This window comes from Galeopterus variegatus, unplaced genomic scaffold, assembly GCF_000696425.1.
Source record: "Galeopterus variegatus unplaced genomic scaffold, G_variegatus-3.0.2 Scaffold1562, whole genome shotgun sequence".
NCBI lineage: Eukaryota > Metazoa > Chordata > Mammalia > Dermoptera > Cynocephalidae > Galeopterus > Galeopterus variegatus.
The window spans coordinates 267,811-275,791 of NW_007727673.1; the positions used below are offsets into that span (position 1 = coordinate 267,811).

Here is a 7,981-nt window from a genome sequence, read left to right on the forward strand (position 1 = left end):
CCCTGAACCCATCAACTGTAGTTAGGAGAAACCCCAGCAGAAACATACCTGATACAGATGGATCAGGTCACTTCAGAAATGTGGGGGAGGATTACTAAGCAGGCATACATGACAAAGCCTAGAAAAACTAAAAAGAAATCAGGAGTAAAAATTGGGTAGAGTCCATCCCTAGCCTTCAGCTTTGCTCATTTACAAGGCACAAAAGCTTCCCCAAGACACCCACCCTTGGTGGGAATCAATAAAAGAAAGGCTTGAATGTGGATCTGAGTCCTAGCTTTGCAACTCACTAGCTATGTGACCCTGCATAAGTCATGCTTTCAAAAAAGGGCTAATAAATCCTCCCTTATTAGGCTGTTTTGGTGTAAAAATACTGGTAAGAACCAAGTAGTTCTTATTAAGCAGCAGAGTGAGTTTAGTTGATACAAGTACAGATTCTAGAGCATGGTTCTCAACTGGGGATGATTTTGCCCCCCCCCCCCCCGNCACTAGCTATGTGACCCTGCATAAGTCATGCTTTCAAAAAAGGGCTAATAAATCCTCCCTTATTAGGCTGTTTTGGTGTAAAAATACTGGTAAGAACCAAGTAGTTCTTATTAAGCAGCAGAGTGAGTTTAGTTGATACAAGTACAGATTCTAGAGCATGGTTCTCAACTGGGGATGATTTTGCCCCCCCCCCCCCAGTAGACATTTGGCAATTTCTGATGACATTTTCAGTTGTCACAAGTAGGAAGGGTTCACAACTGGCAACTAGTGGATAGAAGCCAGGGATGCTGTGAAACATCCTGCATTGCACAGGCCAGCCCCTCACAACAGAGAATTATCTGGCCCTGAATGTCAATCGCACCAGTGTTGGTCTAGAACAGAAACAGTTACCTGAATTCTAGTCATACCTCCACCATTTCAAACTTTGGCACATTTTCTCACTTCTTTGTGCCTCAGTTTTCCCACCTGGAAAATGGGACTAATGCTGTAAGGAGAACCTAAAGCTAGAGCAACCCTGGGCCTCAATTTCCTTATCCTTAAAATAAAGATGATAATCCCTATTTTGTAGGGTTGTGGCGAGAATTAACTGTAACAGTGCATTTAAAGCACTTAACACAGTTCCTGACCCATCACAGGGACCTAAAAAATATCAGCTGCTTATATTATTTTATTAGATGAGGAGTCTTATTATTATGATCACTATTAGTCTCTCTGGGCTTCAGGCTCATCATGCATAAAATGAAGACATCAGATCAGAAGATTTCTAAGGTCCTTCCCTCTCCCTTCCTGAGCATCTCCAGCCTGCCAGTGCCCTCAATCCTCTCACTGACTCAGGTGTTGGCTCAGAGAGTGGCAGAGGGCAGAAGGTCAACTTTCACCCCCACTCCCAATTCCCCACCATACTTTACACATGGAGAAACTGAGGTCTAGATATTTGGCCTGGTGATTTCAGCCCTAGAACTCAGCCCCCTTTACTCTGAGTTCCTCCCTGAGTCTGTGTATTTCCTGCTGCCTCTGTACTTTTAAAAAAACAAAATCCATCCACCAAAGGGTGAAGGTCAGCAGAAGGCTGAGCACCTTGTGAGTTCTGCTGGCTGGCTGTTTCCTCATTTGCTTTATCTCTGCTGTGTTTTCTCAAGTTCAGCTTTATAGTAACCATTAGCCTTTTTCTATCAGGAAATTCCAGACCCCAGCAGCCTGCCTCTGGTGGCAAAACTGGAAGACCAACCCCCTGTTCTTTGGGACAGCCATCTTTACCTTCGAAAGTATTGGAGTGGTAAGGGTCAAGATGATGTGAGTGCCCCCCACGCCCAACACAGAGCAAGGACACTGCTAGGTGACGAGCACTGGCTTTGGAGCCCAACAGACATGGGTTTGAATACTGGTTTTTCATTCTTTTAAACTGTGTGATCTTGGACAAGCTATTTAAAAACCTCTCTGAGCCTCAGTTTTCTGAGCCTCAGAAACTGAGCCTCAGTTTTTCTCATCTGTAAAATGGAGATTATAATACTTACAAAGCAAGGATGTTGTAAAGATTCAATGAGATTAGGTAGGTAAGATGATCAGCACATTGCCAGGCACAAAATAAGTCATTGTTGTTATTATTTTGCTTCACCAGTCCTCATCAGGGGTATGTAAAAGAATGGTAATGTGCTAGAGAAAAATATCTGATAGGAAGCTGTGGGATGTTGGGCAAATCTTTTCTTTTCAGCGGGCCTCATACTATCCATCTGTAAAATGGGAGAACTGAAAACCTCTATATGACAATCCCTGCCAACAAGTCAACCTACTTAAAGCGCTATGGTCTTCATATTAAAACCTACTATTTAATTTGGTATGACCTTTAATCAGCACATTTGGGTGCTTGAACTTAATTACTTAAAAAGTCAGCACTAAAAGGGAGTTAATCTTAGTTCCAGGATTCAATCCCCGTACCAGGCAGCTGCCAAAAATAAAAAAAAAGAAGAAAGAAAAAGGAGTTTAGCAATGGTTTTCAAATATTTCTTATCCTCTGAACACTTTGAATAAAATCTCAAAAAGAACATAATCTTTCAAACAAATCAGAGTTATTCTCACATAGTCAGAAAAAAATACACATACACATATGTATGGGCATATATATATATATGTACACTAAAAATACCCACAGAGAAGAAAAGAATATGGTAAAGCAAATGTGCTAACCTTTGGGGAACTGGTGAAGGGTGTGTGGGAATTCTTTGTACTGTTCTTGTAACTCTTCTGTAAGTCTGAAATATTTCAAAATAAAAAGCTAAATAAAGAGACAGATCAGAATTCTATTCCCAGCTTGAAGTGGTGCTCACATCCATGCACAGATAATGAAACCAAGGGCTAGAAGTGATGCGGCTTGTCTAAGAGCACAAGGCTGTCAAATTCTAAAGCCAGGGCTTCAACCCTCACCTTCTAGCTTCCAGTCCAATGCGTTTCCCCTCTCAGATTCTTCTTCTGATCTCCTTTTGCTCTTTTTAAACGGTTTCTCTTTTAGCTCTTCTTTGACAGAGCTGATGCTCCCACATCATCGCTCTGGAACACAGAATCACAGATCATAGACAGCTGGGGCCAGAATAAAGGATGACCATGTAGAGATATTCTAGACAATAATTCACACCACCACTAAGGAAACTGAGGCTTCTTCAGTCCAGTCCAATCTCTACTCCTTTTCCATCCTTTGCTCGGGAGCTGTCATATAGTCTGGTATAGAAGATACGCCCCTCTCCACCTCCCAAGCCAAAGGAATCCAAAATTAAACTGCAGCCCACACACCTGTGTTGACTACTGGAGGGTCACCGTCCAACTGAAATTGGGATGNGTGGCAGAGGGCAGAAGGTCAACTTTCACCCCCACTCCCAATTCCCCACCATACTTTACACTTGGAGAAACTGAGGTCTAGATATTGGCCTGGTGATTTCAGCCCTAGAACTCAGCCCCCTTTACTCCGAGTTCCTCCCTGAGTCTGTGTATTTCCTGCTGCCTCTGTACTTTTAAAAAAACAAAATCCATCCCACCAAAGGGTGAAGGTCAGCAGAAGGCTGAGCACCTTGTGGAGTTCTGCTGGCTAGCTGTTTCCCCATTTGCTTTACTTCTGCTGTGTTTTCTCAAGTTCAGCTTTATACTAACCATTAGCATTTTTCTATCAGGAAATTCCAGACCCCAGCAGCCTGCCTCTGGTGGCAAAACTGGAAGACCAACCCCCTGTTCTTTGGGACAGCCATCTTTGCCTTCGAAAGTATTGGAGTGGTAAGGGTCAAGATGATGTGAGTGCCCCCCACGCCCAACACAGAGCAAGGACACTGCTAGGTGACGAGCACTGGCTTTGGAGCCCAACAGACATGGGTTTGAATACTGGTTTTTCATTCTTTTAAACTGTGTGATCTTGCACAAGCTATTTAAAAACCTCTCTGAGCCTCAGAAACTGAGCCTCAGTTTTTCTCATCTGTAAAATGGAGATTATAATACTTACAAAGCAAGGATGTTGTAAAGATTCAATGAGATTAGGTAGGTAAGATGATCAGCACATTGCCAGGCACAAAATAAGTCATTGTTGTTATTATTTTGCTTCACCAGTCCTCATCAGGGGTATGTAGAAGAATGTTAATGTGCTAGAGAAAAATATCTGATAGGAAGCTGTGGGATGTTGGGCAAATCTTTTCTTTTCAGTGGGCTCATACTATCCATCTGTAAAATGGGAGAACTGAAAACCTCTGTATGACAATCCCTGCCAACAAGTCAACCGACTTAAAGTGCTATGGTCTTCATATTAAAACCTACTATTTAATTTGGTATGACCTTTAATCAGCACATTTGGGTACTTGAGCTTAATTACTTAAAAAGTCAACACTAAAAGGGAGTTAATCTTAGTTCCAGGGTTCAATCCCTGTACCAGGCAGCTGCTAAAATTAAAAAAAAAAAAGAAGAAGAAAGAAAAAAGAGTTCAGCAATGGTTTTCAAATATTTCTTATCCTTTGAACACTTTGAATAAAATCTCAAAAAGAACATAATCTTTCAAACAAATCAGAGTTATTCTAACATAGCTCAGAAAAAAATACACACACACATATGTATGGGCATATATATATATGTACACTAAAAATACCCACAGAGAAGAAAAGAATATGGTAAAGCAAATGTGCTAACCTTTGGGGAACTGGTGAAGGGTGTGTGGGAATTATTTGTACTGTTCTTGCAACTCTTCTGTATGTCTGAAATATTTCAAAATAAAAAGCTAAATAAAGAGACAGATCAGAATTTTATTCCCAGCTTGAAGTGGTGCTCACATCCATGCACAGATAATGAAACCAAGGGCTAGAAGTGATGTGGCTTGTCTAAGAGCACAAGGATGTTAAATTCTAAAGCCAGGGCTTCAACCCTCACCTTCTAGCTCCCAGGCCAATGCGTTTCCCCTCTCAGATTCTTCTTCTGATCTTCTCCTTTTGCTCTTTTTAAACGGTTTCTCTTTTAGCTCTTCTTTGACAGAGCTGATGCTCCCACATCATCGCTCTGGGACACAGAATCACAGATCATAGACAGCTGGGGCCAGAATAAAGGATGACCATGTAGAGATTTTCTAGACAATAATTCACACCACCACTAAGGAAACTGAGGCTTCTTCAGTCCAGTCCAATCTCTACTCCTTTTCCATCCTTTGCTCGGGAGCTGTCATATAGTCTGGTATAGAAGATACTCCCCTCTCCACCTCCCAAGCCAAAGGAATCCAAAATCATACTGCAGCCCACACACCTGTGTTGACTACTGGAGGGTCACCGTCCAACTGAAATTGGGATGGTGCTCCCCCTGCTGGTAGGAACATGGAAGCACAACTCCTGCAAAGACACGAGCTTGTGCATTCTAATTGAGACTTTCTGTAACAATAGTAATGATGATCTTCTTCATCCCTGGGCCACAAAGCTGCTCAGAGGTAGAGCCTCTCCTGAACATGAAAGGGGATACTCAAGTATGGATGTTTGGGCTAGAAGACCCCTAAGGTCTTTTTAATAACTGATGTTAAAATTTAGTACTTCCTTACATCCATCGTATTTGAAGCTAGCACCATATCTTGGAGTTTTGTGTTTTGGTTTTTTTCTCTCCAACTTTTTAATGGCTGACATGTATGAATGTAGAATAACAAAAAGTGGGTAAATAAGGTCATTACATAAATAGGAACCACTGCGTAATTGTTTGTGGTCCCTCCGTTCACAGGTTTTGCCTCTGGAAAACAAGATGCAGGACCGTGCCCAGTTCCCACTCGACCTGTATGAGGGGATGTTCATGATCATCGCTCTGTACACAAGCCTCAGGGCCTTAGGCTACCTCAGGTTTGGGGCCACTACCCAGGTGAAAATTACCCTCAACTTCCCCAACTGCTGGTGAGGCCTCAGAACCAAAAGTTCTTATGGTTACTGGCTCTAGGGTGACGTGCAGGGTATGGCTGGCTTAGCTTCTCCTTATCAGAGGGGGCCATGAGTGAGCATCAAGTCTTTAGCATGGAGGAGAGGGGCCAGGAAACTGCACCATGGAAAGAGGTGGACTAGATCAAGCAAGAGACCTGGATTCTTGTCCAGCATGGCCATTCATCCTCCTGTGTTCTAGGCAAGATAGTTCTCCTCCTTATACCTCAGTTTCCCCATCTATCAAACAAAGGGATTAGGCTAAATGATTTCTAAGTGTCCTCCCAACTCTGACTGATGTATTAAGTCTCTTTCATGTGCAAGTGATGAAGTTCAATCCAAACTGGCCTAAGTTTTAAAGCAAAAAGAAAGAGAAATCTATGTATGTATCTAGCTTTGGGCATGGCTGGATCCAGCTATCAAGTGGTATCATCAGGACTCGGTTTCTCTCTGTCTCTCAGGTTTGTTNGGAGCGCCACCGCGCTCCCAAGCGGCACACTGTAGCAGTGCGCCACCGGGCCGGCCCTAATTGAGACTTTCTGTAACAATAGTAATGATGATCTTCTTCATCCCTGCGCCACAAAGCTGCTCAGAGGTAGAGCCTCTCCTGAACATGAAAGGGGATACTCAAGTATGGATGTTTGGGCTAGAAGACCCCTAAGGTCTTTTTAATAACTGATGTTATAATTTAGTACTTCCTTACACCTATTGTATTTGAAGCTAGCACCATATCTTGGAGTTTTGTGTTTTTGTTTTTTTCTCTCAAACTTTTTGATGGCTGAGATGTATGAATGTAGAATAACAAACTGAGTAAATGAGGTCATTACATACATAGGAACCGCTGTGTAATTGTTTGTGGCCCCTCCGTTCACAGGTTTTGCCTCTGGAAAACAAGATGCAGGACCGTGCCCAGTTCCCACTCGACCTGTATGAGGGGATGTTCATGATCATCGCTCTGTACACAAGCCTCAGGGCCTTAGGCTACCTCAGGTTTGGGGCCACTACCCAGGTGAAAATTACCCTCAACCTTCCCAACTGCTGGTGAGTGAATTCAAGCCTCAGAACCAAAAGTTCTTATGGTCACTGGCTCTAGAGTGACGTGCAGGGTAGGGCTGGCTTAGCTTCTCCTTATCAGAGGGGGCCATGAGTGAGCATCAAGTCTTTAGCATGGAGGAGAGAGGCCAGGAAACTGCACCATGGAAAGAGGTGGACTAGATCAAGCAAGAGACCTGGATTCTTGTCCAACATGGCCATTCATCCTCCTGTGTTCTAGGCAAGATAGTTCTCCTCCTTATACTTCAGTTTCCCCATCTATCAAACAAAGGGATTAGGCTAAATGATTTCTAAGTGTCCTCCCAACTCTGACTGATGTATTAGGTCTCTTTCATGTGCAAGTGATGAAGTTCAATCCAAACTGGCCTAAGTTTTAAAGCAAAAAGAAAAGAGAAATCTATGGATCCAGCTATCAAGTGGTATCATCAGGACTCGGTTTCTCTCTGTCTCTCAGGTTTGTTTTTCTCTGTGTTGAATTTATTCAAGTAGGCTTTTCCTGTACACACAGTAGCAGCCCCTTGGTTACAGGCCTTTCTCTCATTAGCCCATGTAAAGAAAATTTCTCTTTTCCAAAATGTCTATTCAGAGCCAAGGGATTAATTCTGATCCTCTCCAGCTAGGGTTACATATCCATTCCTGAACCAATCCTATGGTTGATAGTCAGATAATCAATGTAAATCCAAGTAAAGGAGCTTAGCACAGTGCCTGTTGCATAGGAGTAACTCACTTAATTTTGGTTATTATTAATATTACCTCCCCCTGAAAATGCAATCCCATACATGTCATTTCTCTCTTTTTAAATTTTCCTTTTTTTTTTTTTTTAGCAGCTGGCCGGTACAGGAACCCAAAACCTCGACTTTGGTGTTATAACAGTGCATTCTAACCAACTGAGCTAACCAGCCAACCCCTTCTTTTTTTAAAAAAAAATCTAATCCAACATACGTTTTTTTCTCATATGTGTCCCCTAATTCATTTTGGGTTACTGTGAGTTAATGATGCTATAGAACAGAGATTCACGTTCTTTTTTTTTTTTTTTTTTT

The 7,981-nt window shown here is 42.4% G+C and overlaps 1 pseudogene; it reads left to right on the forward strand.

Moving 5' to 3' along the window:
- LOC103594466 overlaps nt 1-7,981 on the forward strand; it is a 55,634-nt pseudogene that overhangs the window by 28,748 nt on the left and 18,905 nt on the right.